The 14,050-nt window shown below is 39.5% G+C and overlaps 1 pseudogene; it reads right to left on the minus strand.

The window, feature by feature from the left end:
* Positions 1–5,104: 5,104 nt before the first annotated feature.
* On the minus strand, positions 5,105–12,431 carry LOC105761923 (uncharacterized; annotated as a pseudogene).
* Positions 12,432–14,050: the final 1,619 nt, after the last annotated feature.

Consider the following 14,050-nt stretch of genomic DNA (forward strand, 5'->3'; position numbering starts at 1 on the left):
AATTATTGATATCGATGAATAACAAGTGAAAGGCTAAGAAAGATTATAAGGCGAGAGCCTCGAGGACATAACGATAGGTACTATACGAAATATACATCGAATCACAATGATATTGAGAAAGCACTAAATAACGAAGTTCTGAAGTAATAATTTGCACTATAGTTGTTTATAATTATTTTAGTAGCTTGATATTTGCTTGTTATGTATAAGCATTGTTATCATATTATGTAAGAACTACTAAGCTCTTTTGCGAATTTATTGTTTCTATGCTGAGGTGACGACTAGACTTTGGACCAATTGAGGAGTGTTAGCAGCATCCATAGCTAAATTTTTATGAAGTTTCGTTACGTGTTACAAATAATTCTTCATGAATCTTGATTGGAACCCTTTAACAAAAATATTGGGCCTAATTATCCTTTCTTTCTTATACTTTGAACTCAAGATCATGTTACAATTCTTAAAAGTCTATTGTAGCGACCTAAAAATTTGGGACACGGGTACGGGCGCTAATTGAAGTGATTATTGAAAATTTGAAAATTGAATCTCGATTTTATTTGAAAAATGAGTCGCCACCGATCTTTTTTCTAGGTGTGATCGGACACCTACAAAACCCTCCTTTTTTAGAAAACTTTATTTTTAAACTTTTATAAAAAGATATAATTTTAGGTCTGCGTAAAAATCCAGAGAAAATTAGGGTTCGGGAGTCGGTTACGCGCGAGGAAGGTATTAGCACCCTCGCGACGCCCAAAATTGGTATCTCGTTAAACGCGTGTTGTCTTCATTTTCAAAAATACGAGTTCAATTTAATATTAGTCGTGATCCGATTAAAGCACGAGAATTTTAAAGCACAACAACTTTTTCTTCTTTTTTTTTTGAAAACACAATTTTTTTTTAAATACAAGCATTTTAGAAACACGAAACTTTTTTTTTTTTAAAAAACGAAAATTTTGAAACACGAGATTTTTTTAGGAAACACAAATTTTCTTTTTGAAACACAAAAATTTTTAAAACACAAAATTTTTTTTGAAAACATAATATTTTTGATAAAATATGAAACACGAGGATTTTTTTTTGAAACACGAAAATTTATGAAACACGGTCAATTTTTTTGAAAACACGAAAATTTTTGAAAGACGGGATTTTTTTGAAAACACGGAAATTTATGAAACACAGAATATTTTTTGAAAACAAGAAAATTTTCGAAATACGAGACCTTTGAAAACAAGGAAAATTTTTTGAAAACACGACAATTTTTGAAACACGAAGATTTTTGAAACACGAAAATTTTTTGAAAACACGGAAACATGAAAATTCATCAAATACGGGAATTTTTTTTGAAAACACGATAACATCAAAAAAAAATTCACGAGAGTTTTTTTTTGAAACACGAAAATTTTTTTTGAAACACGAAAATTTATGAAACATGGTCAATTTTTTTGAAAACACGAAAATTTTTGAAAGACGGGATATTTTTGAAAACACGGAAATTTATGAAACACGAAATTTTGTTGTAAACAAGAAAATTTTTGAAATACGAGACTTTTGAAAACAAGGAAAATTTTTTATTCACGAGAATTTTTGAAACACGAAGATTTTTTGAAAACACGGAAATTTTGAAAACATGAATTTTTTTTGAAACACGGGAGATTTTATTATTATTATTTTGAAACATGAGAAATTTTGAAAGCATGAAAACTTTTGGAACTCGATTATTTTTTTTTAAAAAGTACCGTATTTGACACGAATCAATGATATCCACCCCTACATGGCGATGAAACCATCGAATTAGTGTTAAATCGATTCAACTTAATATTTAATCGTGATTCTATTGAAACACGAGAACCCTATTTTTTAAAAAAATATTTTTTGAAATTTTCTATTTTAAGAAGGGCACTCCGAATTTAACAAAAATCGATGATATTCACCCAACATAGCGATGAAATCAACGATTTAATGTTAAATTGGCTCGTCGCCTTATGCGTTAAAATCATCTAAATTACAAGATTCTAAATGCAATACTTTAAAAAATAAAAATGTCAAAACATTAAAAATGAGACAATATTAAAATATTTAGACAAAATAAAGAGACCAAGAATTTACCAAAACCCAAAATTATGGGCTGCACAATATTTTTGGGCCTTTTCTTTTTTTCTATTTTTTGTGTTGGGCTGCTGTTACTGGGCTGCCAAGGAACTGGGCCGAAGCTGCTGGGCTGGAGCTGCTGGGCTGCAGCTGCTGGACTACTGCACTGAGCCGAATCTGCTGCTACTGGATTGGGCTGCGCTGGGCCTGACCTGATACCTGGCTGCTGGAGTGGCCTGCTGTTGCTGTTGGGTTGTTCTGCTGCGCATGGGCCTGGCCTGCTGGTGGTGAGCTGCTGGTGGCCTACCAAAAAATGGCCTGCTGTTTTTATTTTTATTTTTTCTTTCTTATTCTCTCTTTTTCTTTTTTTCTCTCTTCTTCTTCTCTTAACTTTCTTTTTTTCTCCTTCGGCAACACTACCCTTTTTATCGCGGTGGCGTCTCTCCACCTGGTGCGACGGCCGGCGGTGGCGTGTCTGAGGTCTCCTCTTCCCTCCCTTTTCCCTTTTCCTTTTCTTCTTTGCTTTTCTTTTTTTTTTCTTTTGCTTGTTGTTTTCTTTTTGTTGCTTTGCTTTGTAGGCGTTGGCGGTGGTGGTGGTGTCACGGTGGCGGTTGGCGCCGGCGATGGTTATGGAGGAGGCTTTGGGCGGATTTGAGAGCTCTTTTTTGAAATTTCTTTGCTCTTTTTTCTTTTCTTGGTTGCCCAAAAAATCCCCTCTTTCTGTCATATTCCTCTTTTAAATCCATCAATTTTGTTTCTTTCTCTTTGTTTTCGTGTGGAGGAGGAGGAGGCCATGCATTGGGGTGGCAGGCGTGGTGGCGGGGCACGCAAGAATCTTGGTTGAGGCGATCTTGTCATGCCCGAAGGACTAAATTGTAACTACTGCAAAGTTTTTGGGGTAAAAGTGTAATTTTGGCAAAATACGAGGTTAAAATGTAATTTTTGAAAAATTTAAGGGCTAAAACATAATTTAGAAAAGTTTAGGGTAGAAATGTAAATTTGAGAAAGTTTAGGGGTTGAAATGTAATTTCAAAAGTTTAGGGTTGAAATGTAATTTAGAAAAGTTCAGGGCCCAAAATGTAATTTATATTTTTGTATTTTTCAAAATTTCATTATGACTATTTTATTAATATTTAAAAATTTAAAATGGGCTAAAACAATTCCAAAATTAAATCTTAATGGGCTAGATCATTGGGCCCATACTGAGACCAAATTTCTACCGAAATCAACCGGGCAAAATTCGATGATTACAACTGCCCTTTTGCTCATCTCGTGAAAGCAGGATAGAGCAACGACTTAAAAGCAACGAATTTTGCTCGATTGTCTAATTTTTATATTTTTGAAAGCACGAAATTGAAAAAAAGCTTGGTGTGTGATCCGAAGTTCAACTCATTTTTCAGATTATAAGTTGACCTTTGAAAAGAAAAAGAAGAAAACAAAGAAAAAAATTAAAAAATACCTCAGCTTGACTCGAGGCTCAACTCACCTCTCGGATTATGAGTTGATTTTTTTTTTGAAAACATAAATTGAAAATACCTCAGCGTGACCTGAGGCTTAACTCACCTCTCGCATTATGAGTTGATTTTTGAAAAACAGAAAATTGAAAAATACCTCGGCATGTGACCGGGCTCAACTCACCTCTCGCAATATGAGTTGATTTTTTTGAAAAGCAGAAATTTAAAAGAAATACCACGACATGTGACCCGAAGCTCAACTCACCTCTCGCAATATGAGTTGATTGTTTTTTTAAAAGTAGTAATTGAAAAATACCTCGGCGTGTGACTGAGGCTCAACTCACCTCTCGCAATATGAGTTGATTTTTTGAAAAAGAAATTTAAAAGAAATACCACGACATGTGACCCGAAGCTCAACTCACCTCTCGCAATATGAGTTGATTTTTTTTGAAAAAACAGAAATTTAAAAGAAATACCTCGGAATGTGACCTGAGGCTCAACTCACCTCTCGCAATATGAGTTGAATTTTTTTTTTTTAAAAAGTAGTAATTGAAAAATACCTCGGCGTGTGACCCGGGGCTCAACTCACCTCTGGCAATATGAGCTGATTTTTGAAAAACAGAAATCGAAAATAATTCTTGAAAGAATCAGGGTTTCAGAAACATCAGGTGAAACTAAAGCCTTCTTCTTCGTTGATTCTGTGTAGCTTTTTCCCAAAATTCCTTGCTCTATTGGTATACCTGTATATGTCATGTATGATGTTATTATGATATGCACATGTTTGTCTTAAATGCTTTTGTGTCTAAATGATCATGTCATGCACCCTGGGCTGTTTATCACGTGCCCCACTTTTGATTTTCGTGAGGATCTGCATTCATTTCCTCGATTCTTGACTTTCTCTCAGGTTTTGTGCCCATCTCCAAGTTTGTTGAGTGACCCACATTTCCTCGTATATCACCTCTTGCCCCCTCGTTGAACTTTGTTCTTGCTTCAGGGTCCTTGTATTTATCAAATTCTCATCCAGGTAATGCTCAACATTCCTTTTGTTTAGAGTATGTCATCTTACCATTTATCAGTTAAATGAATCAAACACGAGATGCATGAAGAATGGTAAAGTAGGCATGAAAGAAATACCTCATATTCAAATTATTTCAAAAGCAACAAAGAAAATTAGCAAGGAATAGTTCAATAAAGAAAGCATCACAAAGAAAGGAAAGTGAATCCAATGGCTACAAATGCTTTAGATATCCAACGCATGAACTTCTCCACGTTTCTTCGTCCTGGATCTTTTCCGAGCACGGTTTCTTGTGTAGAAGATTTCAAGCTTCTGAGAATGCTTCAAATATTGTAATCTCACCATTCGACTCCCCGTTCAGGTCGTCTTGCTCCTTAAGTTCGAATCTGCTTCATTAGGACGCCCTTTCGGGTTTTCATCCTAATCCTTTTGTTTATCAAGACGCCCTTTTCGGGTTTTGATCTTGATTTTTCTTTTTCTTTTTTGTTTTTTTTTTATTTTTTTGTTTTTTTTTGTTTTTTTTGTTTTTTTTGTTTTTTTTGTCTACTTTTTTTCAGGCATAATATTTCTTCACAGCATCTGAGTTCACTGGATTAGGTAATTCTTTCCCATCCATCTCAGTGAGAATCAGAGCTCCTCCTGAGAATGCCTTTTTTACAACGTATGGCCCTTCCCAATTTGGCGACCATTTTCCTCGAAAGTCTTTTTGTATCGGGAGGATATTTCTTAAAACGAACTCCCCTTCGCGAAATTCTCTTGGCCGCACCTTTTTGTCATGGGCTGTGATCATTCTTTTCTGATACATCTGTCCATGACAAATCGCCTTCAAGCGTTTCCCTTCAATAAGGTTTAGCTGATCATATCGAGCTTGAACCCACTCTGATTCTTCTAACCTTGTCTCCATCAAGACGCGCAGGGATGGGATCTCTACTTCGATAGGCAGAACGGCTTCCATCCCATAGACCAGAGAAAAAGGCGTTGCCCGTGAGCGTCCGTGCATCGAGGTGCGATATGCGTACAAAGCGAATGGCAGCTTCTCGTGCCAGTCTTTATATGTCTCAGTCATTTTCCCGATAATCCTCTTAATGTTCTTATTAGCCGCTTCCACTGCTCCGTTTATCTTCGGACGATAGGGTGAAGAATTATGATGCTTTATCTGAAATTGCTCGCATACTTCTTTCATCATCTTGTTGTTCAAATTTAAAGCATTATCTGAAATGATTCTTTCAGGCAGACCATATCGACATATGATCTCCTTTTTTAAGAACCTACAGACTGCAGCCTTTGTCACATTAGCAAACGAAGTGGCTTCTACCCATTTTGTGAAGTAGTCTATAACCACAAAGATGAATCTGTGTCCATTGGAAGCTTTCGGGGAAATTGGCCCTATAACATCCATGCCCCACATAGAAAAAGGCCACGGAGAAGTCATGACATGAAGGGGCGACGGAGCTGCATGAATTTTATCGCCATAAATTTGACATTTGTGGTAATTTCATGCGTAACCAATGCAATCCCTTTCCATCGTCAGCCAATAATAACCAAGTCTCATAATCTGCCTGGCCATGGTGAAACCACTAGCATGTGTTCCACAAATTCCTTCATGAACCTCTTCAAGTATCTTTCTAGCTTCAACAGCGTCCACGCACCTCAGGAGCACTTGATCTTTTCCCCTTTTGTATAGAATATCCCCGTCAAGAACAAATCCAATCGCCATTCTCCTGATTGTTCTTTTGTCATTCTCGTTTGCTTGCTCGGGGTACCTTTGATTCTTGATATACTCCAATATATCATGGAACCATGGTCGTCCATCTGACTCCTCCTCAATACTAAAACAATGTGCAGGGGTCTCATATATACTCATTTGGATAGGCATTATCTCAGTTTCTCTGTTTGCCTTGAACATCGAAGCCAAGGTGGCTAGGGCATCAGCCAGTTGGTTCTCTTCTCGTGGAAAGTAGTTAAAAGTCACTTCTCTGAATTTTTTGACCAATTTCACAATGAGATCGTGATACTTGACTAATTTTGGATCTCTCACTTCCCAATCTCCACGAATTTGATAAATGACTAATGCTGAGTCCCCGTGTACCTCTAAAATTTTGATTTTCCTCTTGATGGCTGCACGAAGTCCCATGATGCAAGCCTCATATTCCGCTATATTATTTGTACAGAAGAAATTCAATCTGGCAGTATGCGGGTAATGGTCCCCTTCAGGTGACACTAAGACTGCTCCTATCCCATGCCCCAATGCATTTGATGCACCATCAAAGCTCATCTTCTATGACTTTCCTTTTGATGACTCGCCCTCTTTTTCTGAAATGCACATCAAATCTTCATCTGGGAACTCAAATCTCAAAGGCTCGTATTCCTCCGTTGTTCAACTTGCCAAGAAGTCAGCTATTGCGCTTCCTTTTATCGACTTTTGGCTCACATATACAATGTCATACTCAGTCAATAGGACCTGCCATCGGGCCATTCTCCCTAAGAGTGCAGGTGACTCCATCATGTACTTTATTGGGTCCAGTTTTGAAATTAACCATGTCGTGTGATACAGCATGTATTGCCTGAGCCTTCGAACCGTCCAAATCAATGCACAACAAAACTTCTCAATTGAAGGGTACTTTGCCTCATATTCTGTGAACTTCTTGCTGAGGTAGTAAATTGCCTTCTCTCTTTTCCCCGACTCATCATGTTGTCCCAGTACGCAACCCATTGAGTTCTCAAACACGGTCAGGTACAATATTAAGGGTTTTTCAGGGGTCGGCGGTACTAGCACAGGAGGATTAGATAGATACTGTTTTATCTTGTCGAAGGCCACTTGGCACTCCTCGTTCCATTCTCCGGACACGTTTTGAAGGAGTGAAAAATTGGGTCACACTGATTGGTAAGTTGAGCAATGAATCGAGCAATGTAATTCAACCTTCCAAAAAAACCTCTGACTTCCTTTTGTGTACGCGGGGAAGGCAATTCTTGTATAGCTTTTATCTTATCTAGATCAACCTCGATACCTCTTTCACTAACAATGAAACCTAGCAGTTTTCCTGAGGTAGCCCCAAATGTACATTTGGCCGGGTTAAGCTTCAACTGGAACTTTCTTAATCTTTCAAACAGCTTCCTAAGACTCCCAACATGCTCTCTTTCTTCCCGAGATTTGGCAATCATATCATCGACATAAACTTCTATTTCTTTGTGCATCATATCATGGAATAACGTCACCATGGCTCTCTGATATGTTGCCCCAGCATTCTTTAATCCGAACGGCATTACCTTGTAGCAGAAGGTTCCCCACATTGTTATGAATGTAGTTTTCTCCATGTCTTCAGGAGCCATCTTTATCTGATTATATCCTGAGAAACCATCCATGAAAGAAAACAGAGAATGCTTTGCCGTATTATCCACCAAAGTGTCGATGTGCGGTAAATGAAAGTTATCCTTAGGGCTTGCTTGATTCAGATCACGATAATCCACGCACATTCGCACATTGCCATCTTTCTTCGGCACTGGGACTATATTAGCTACCCATTCTGGATACTTTGAGACTTGTAGGAAGCCAGCGTCAAATTGTTTCTTGACTTCTTCTTTTATCTTTAACAGCATTTCGAGTCTCATCCTTCTTAATTTCTGCTGAACGGGCTTGCATTCTGGTTTCAGTGGGAGCTTGTGGACCACGATATCCATGTTCAATCTTGGCATATCCTGATAAGACCAGGCAAACACATCCTTGTATTCATGGAGCAAGGCGATCAAATCTTGCTTGTGTTTTCTGAAATAGAAGTCCCAATCTTCACTTCTTGTTTCTCTTCTTCACTCCCCAAGTTCACTACCTCAACAGATTCTTGATGGGGTAGGATTTGTTTCTCTTCTTATTCCACCATTCTCAGTAAGTCAGGAGACGAGACACAATCTTCAACATTTTCGTCAGCTTCGAATTCTCCTAAACAAACAACCTTCTCAAAATTGATTTCAGGATTCATAACGGGATTATTCATGCCATTGATATCTGAACATCTGAAAGGTGAATGGAAAAAGGCTATAGAAGAGTATTGAGGTATTGTAATCAACACACAATGATATGAGATGATATGAGACATATGCCAGAAGAGGATATGAACAGAAGGAGTAGTCGCGAAGTTAATGGAAATGAAAAGAACATGACAATATAAAACAAAATGCATCTTCATTAATGTTCATTGAAATGATAAAGAGCAAACATAAGCTCTTACAAAAGAAACCCTACTGTTTAAGGACACACAAAATGAAGGGTTAACATTGAGCATTACTCTAAAGGGACTTAAAAACTACAAGGAGGTCCACAGCAGTCCAGTTGTTCAAAACATATCCTGGAGGACAAGGGCGTATCATTGAAGCATTCTTAATTTCATCATTCTCATTGTCAATAGCATTTAGGCTGATATTCTGAAGACCCTTTTCAATCAATAATGTGACTTGCGAGTTGGTCTGCCCTGGGTACATCACTCCTACTGATGTAAATGTTCTTGACAAATGAGGATACACTAACGTCTCCCATCCCAATTCCTGGCCTGAAGCCCTTGCGATTCTTCTCTTCCGATCTTTCTGCAATTGTTTTCTTCTTTGATGTATATTTGGCTTGAACCCCAGACCGTATCGACCCTTATGGTGCGTTGGTTTTAAGGCTCTAACCATCCCTTGTTGATATTTTCCCAAATCTTTCATCGCTCGAGCTCCTTTTCCCACAGTCAGCTTAATTCCTATCTTGGTATTCTTTGACAGTTTGGGAACGGGGATTTTATTCCCTTCAGCAACAAATGCAGCATTGATAAATTCCAAGGAGCGAAAAGAACATTCTACTGCATCCTCGCTTATTTCGATATAGGGTGCATCAGTAGAGATAGATGCGATGATGTCTTCCTCACCATCAACAGTAATCAAATGGCCATCCATGATGAACTTTACTTTTTGATGGAGAGATGAAGGAACTGCCCCAGCAGAATGGATCCAAGGTCTTCCTAAAAGGCAATTGTATGAAGGCGTGATGTCCATGACCTGGAACTCGATATCATATACACATGGCCCCACTTTTAAAGGAATTTCGATCTTTCCCATGACCTCTCGCCGTGTCCCATCAAATGCCCTTACTATAGAATGACAAGGCCTCAGATAAGACATATCAACCGGCATCCTAGAAAGCGTGACCAAAGGCATAACATTGAGTGCAGATCCATTATCGATGAGCACATTTGGTAATATGTAACCTTTGCAATTGGACGTGATGTGCAATGCTTTTACGGAGCCCCTACCATTTGGCGGTATTTCGTCATCACTAAAAGAGATAAAATTATCTGCATTCAGATTGTTTGCCCACCTATCAAGCTTTTCCACAGATACATTGTTCGCCACATAAGCTTGATTTAACACTTTTAGCAAGGCGTTTCGATGTGGCTCCGAGTTCAACAATAGAGATAGTACTGAGATTCGGGCCGGCTGCTTGTTTAATTGTTCTACAACGCTATATTCACTGTGCTTAATAAACTTTAAGAACTCATGTGCTTCCTCCTCATTCACAGCCTTTTTAACTTCTTGCTCAAGTTGTGTTTTAACATCATCCTCAACCTCATACATTGGTGCTTTTCCTTTTTGGCTCGGGCCAACAACCTTCTTCTTTGGTTCAACTGTCTCGGAAGAATAACACCTTCCGCTGCGAGTGAAATATCCTACTTCACTAACATCTTCATTCATAACTTTTGATTTTTCCCCTTCAGGCACAATGATATTGACATCATACTTCTACGGCACTGCTTTGTTGTCCTTGTAAGAGAAAGGAGCAGGTACTTCGATTATCAAACTTGGTTTCACTTCTCGACTAACCTCTTCCTTCTTCGCCTTGTAATAAATCACCAAAGGTCTATCGGCGCTATAAGGGGAAGCCATCGATTGATTATCAGAGGCACATATTTCTCCTTCTTCGGCCCCCTCCACTCTATCAAAGACCTTGACCTCTTTGTTGTCCATCATGTCCTGAAGTAATTTTCTAAATTCCCTGCAAGATTGGATGTCATGCCCTTGGACGCCATGAAAATCACAGAAACTCTGGTCTTCTGTACTTTGTTCTTTGAGAATCTTACTAGACGGACAGAGCAAGCCATTTTCGATCATCATCTCCCATACCTTCCACAAAGGTGTCTTTATTTCGGTAACATAACCTTTGGCTCGCCAATTGTCTTCATTTGTCACCGCATTTACATTGCCACTAGTATGGTTAGGAAGAGGATTCCCCGTCACATTGCTAACACCATCGAACCGCAGAACACCAGCATCGATGAGACCTTGAACCCTCCTTTTAAAGGCAAGGCAGTTTTCTGTAGAATGCCCCTGATTTCCAGCGTGATACATGCAATTAGCGTTAGGATCATACCACTTCGGAAATGGAGGCTTCAGGGGTGCCATGTAATGTAGGGAAATTAATTGTTTTTCCAACAGCTTCGGGTATAACTCTCCATATGATACAGGAATTGGAGTAAACTGAGGTCTTTCGGGATTGGGTCTTGCTGGTCTTTGTTCATTTTTGGGTTGGCTTTGTGCAGGCATGGTGTTTGGCGGGAACATGGTGAATGACCTTTGGTTATTCACAGCATAAACAGGGTAAGACGGAGGTGCCTGGTAGTAAGGACCTTGAAGAGGAAAGTAGAAGTTTGAAGGTGGGCGGTAATGAGGTCGTGATTGGGCGGAGTACGAAATGGGAGCACAGTGGCTCTCGGTTCCAACCATATGGGCCTCTGCCTCCTTTTTCTTTACAGGTACCACCCTCTTCGAACTCTCGGGGCCTTCCATTCTCCCACTCTTGACGGCGTTTTCGATAAGTTCCCCGGATATTACAATATCCGCAAAGTCCGTTGTGGCGCTTCCTACCAATTTATCGTAAAATGGCGCTTTGAGAGTATTAATGAAGAGGATTGTTATCTCTGTCTTAGTTAACGGAGGCTCTACCTGAGCCGAGATATCCCTCCATCTTTGTGCATATTACCGAAAAGTCTCTGTCGGCTTCTTTTCCATCATTTGTAAAGTTAGTCGATCAGGCACCATATCTGATACATGCCTATATTGCTCACAGAATGCTGAAGCCAAATCCTTCCATGATAGGATTCTCTCTCTACTGAGTTGATTATACCATCGAAGGGCTGAGCCAACCAAACTATCTTGAAAGCAATGCACCAACAATTTATCATCGTTTACATAACCAGTCATCTTTCGGGAAAACATGATCAGATGCGCCTTTGGACATCTTGTTCCGTCATACTTCTCAAAATCAAGTGCCTTAAATTTTAGGGGTAGGACCAAATCAGGTACCAAACTGAGCTCTTTGGCACTCAAAGCAGAGAAAACTTCAGCGCCTTCTACTGCCTTGATCCTCTCTTCCAGGATCTTATACTTATCCTGAGCGTTATTGTCATCAATTCTCACCTTGCTACTTTACGAGGATCATCTAGGTGCGGAACAATTGGATCTCAAGGATTAGCCCCAGGGTTCGATACAAACATTCCTTGTCCTAAATGAGCAGATGGAGCAGGATGTTGTTCCAGGCCTGTAGGTTTCCTTTGGGGGTATCCTCTTTGCATTGCGTGGACATGAGGTGGAGTAAATCCCGGGGGATAAAGTGGGTCTTGATTAGCTCTTAACTGAGGCGGCTCTACGACATTAGGGCTCTGCATAGGTCCCTTTCCTTTGACCAAGGCCGTCATCATTTCCATCATTTTGGCCATTTGATCCCTTTGCTCGAGCGATTCCTCTCGAGATCTCACCATCAAATCTCTTGCCTCTTGCTGCGACTTGGCCAGTTGCTCCTGCAACTCTCTTTGGGTTCTTTCCATCCTTTCCATCCTTTCATTGAGTTCGGCATCCATAGTTCTAGCTCTTAAGCGCGTCCTATAGGAGTGACGTGATTCCAGACTCGTAGTGTGGTAACTGTGGATTAGATGGTTTTAACCTTAGCGAATGATTAGGGAGATATGAGCATGTAATGAATGAATGAATAAATAATTAATGAATGTTAATCATGCATAAATATGCAAAAATAGGTGTTGATTCCAAAATGGCCCCATACTTGGGCGTTTCATTTATCAAAAGAGTCCATTACAAAAAGTTTTACCATATTAGTTTTACAGTTACACAAACTTCTTAGCCACATCGCCTTGCTTCTTTATACGTTCCAGGAACTCCGATATGCTTGATCTTTGGCTTGGAGGGTATTGGCAACTGAGAACTTTCGCTTCATCTGACAAATGTACTACATGCGCAGCCGCCCTACGAATTTCATTGATCAAACTGCCGATATGCATATCCTTTTCTTGGAGGGCTCTTTCATAGGCGCGAACATCTCTGTCATGCTAACCATTCGTCTCTTCTAAAGCTCTCAAGAGGTCATCCAAATGTTGCTGATGAGCTTGCAGTGTACTTTCTAGACTTCAATTTTTTCCTTTTAGCTCTTGATGCTCAGACTGACTAGCCGTTAATTCTGCAGTCACAGTTTCGTATTCAACATTCTTTTTCCTCAACTCTATCATAGTACGTGCAGCTTTTTCTTCTTCTTTCTTCGCCTTGGCTTTCCAGAATTCCATCCCACCTTTGATATTGCTTAATTCCTCCTTCCATTCTGCTGATGCTTTGCCCAATCCACTATTTCTTATAGTGCCCCTTAATTTCTTGTTTTCCAAATGAAGGTCCCTTAAATCCTTTCTCGTAACTTCAACCTCTTTTTGGACTTTTTCGGTTCTGGATTTTTCAATTTCGACATCAATCTTCAGCTGGTAGTTCTCCTCCTGGAGAGAACTAATATCTCGCAACAGTTTGGCTTTTTCACGTTCAAATTCATGTTTTGCAATTTCTAGCTCGGATGTGATTTTCTCTAAGAACGGATTCTGGCAAACTTCATCAATCGATGGGGTTACTTGACTCTTCACTCGTCGTTGCCTCCATAGGTCATAGTCTACAGTGATAGTATCAGCATAGAGAGCTAATTCCATTAGGTAGATTTGCCTCCAAGAATTCGCAGTATCTCGAACCTTTTTCATGTAACCCTCACCCATAAAGGCAAACTCTGATTGTGCCAATCCATGATGAATCGGTACAAACCGTCATGTTTAACCTGTCTTTGAACCAACAATGAAGCATATCCAACTCCTCCCCATAATCCTAGTAAAGGCACCCAGTCTTGGTTTCCACACTTGTATAATAAGACAGAGGGACGAATCCAATGTGCTCTCCAAGTTATATCTTCGACACGGAGGTTCTGAAAAACCGAGACCCAATGTTGTTTAGTGACATCCTTCGGCCAATCTTTTTCAAGGTGTGCTTCCAACGGGGCGAATGTCTTTGAAAACATGTGGAAAGGCGTGCGCTCCACCTTCCAAAAATGGCTAAAGATCCAAACATTCAGTAACTGAGCGCATCCGATAAAACGTCATTCCCCTTTTCTCTTACAAGCATTTAGAGATCTAAAAGTCTCAGCCAAGATGGTTGGGAC

This window comes from Gossypium raimondii, chromosome 12 (genome assembly GCF_025698545.1).
Source record: "Gossypium raimondii isolate GPD5lz chromosome 12, ASM2569854v1, whole genome shotgun sequence".
NCBI classification, from domain to species: Eukaryota; Viridiplantae; Streptophyta; class Magnoliopsida; order Malvales; family Malvaceae; genus Gossypium; species Gossypium raimondii.